We start from the raw sequence: 1,389 nt of genomic DNA, 5'->3' as shown, positions 1-1,389 counted from the left end.
TGAGAACCAACAAGATGAGGAAAGTTAAGTATGGCCCTCGACCCTCGCATCCAAAACATCGCCCGGTCGTACGCCATCGCGGCCTCTTCCGCCGTCTCGAACGTCCCAAGCCAAACCCAGGCCCCATTCTTCCCGGGATCTCTCATCTCGGCAGCAAACTTCCCCCATGGCCGCTATCTCACCCCTCTGTAGCGCCTCTCCACCGCTGCGGGAGCTGCCGCATCAGCCTACACTCAGGGCCGGTTCTGAGATTTTAGGGGCCCCGTGCAAAAATTAAACCAAATAAACTCTTCAGAAATTCAAAATGTATTAAAATTCAATGCTAAATAACTAAATTCCATTAAAATTTGAGAATTTACTCGTCATCTTATCATCAACCCCAGCATAATAGGAGTCATTAGAGGAGTAAGAGAACCCAACTCCTGCTGGTGTCTCCAAATACAACATATTGGCTTCTGCAGAATCACAAATAGCATCTTATAAAAGATATCTTTTTTTAAGAAAATTAAGAATCAAAAGTATTACACATACCTTTATTCCAACTAAATTCATTTCTCACTAGAATTTCCCACTGGGTCTAAAAGGCCCATTCTCTGAAAATGCCCCAACCCCAACTGAAGAACAACCGGGCCCTTTTCAAAATTCAAGCAAAAACAAAACAAAATCAAAGTTAGGCCAAAAACCAGCCCATTTGAAGAAAAGTGATGAAGATTGGATCTTTTACCTCCATTCAACCACAGGACAAGAGGCTTTGAGGATGGGTCGGCCTCAGCTTCAGCAAAGTAGTAGAAGAGAGATCTTTGATTCATCTTGTCAACTGTGATGTAGCCTGAGTACTGCTAGAAGCTCACCTGAGGTTGGCTAGGGAGCTTGGTGACCTTGTCTTCTGCGATTGAGGAGCAGAGATGGAAGAGAGCTGCAGGGGCCATGATTCGAGAGATGGAGGAGGGAGGGTCTTGGAGGGGGGAGAGGGAGATGGGAAATTTGGGGATCTGGATGGGGTCTTGCACTGTTGTCGGCCTTGCTGCTCCTCGACGTGGCCTTCTACGCCGCCGCGGATCCAGCCATTGAGAATCTCGATCAGGTTCTTGTGAGGGAGGGAGGGAGGGAGAGAGAGAGGGGGGTGGCACTTAATGAAGGCTATAATGGGAATTTAAGAGAAATATTTAAGGGGACCCACATATGAAAGTATACTTGGGTGTAAAGATAAATACAAAAAAAGAGTTGGGTTTAGAGATACAAGGAATAATACTTGGGTTTAAAAATAAAGTGGAGTAAACAATTGGGCCTAAAAACAAAAACCCCTAAAAAGAATATAAGTTAAAGAAAACCCGAATTGATGGTCTCCTTGCTAAATGGCCAACTTTAGAACCCATTCAATCACTTAAA

General features: G+C 44.7%; 1 pseudogene; it reads right to left on the bottom strand.

Annotated features, from left to right (window-relative positions):
• LOC109847297 lies at window positions 331-929 on the bottom strand (annotated as a pseudogene).

The sequence above is a fragment of the Asparagus officinalis genome, chromosome 7 (assembly GCF_001876935.1).
Source record: "Asparagus officinalis chromosome 7, Aspof.V1, whole genome shotgun sequence".
NCBI lineage: Eukaryota > Viridiplantae > Streptophyta > Magnoliopsida > Asparagales > Asparagaceae > Asparagus > Asparagus officinalis.
Note: the sequence above shows the minus strand (reverse complement) of the source record. Positions and strands in the feature narration are given on the sequence as shown.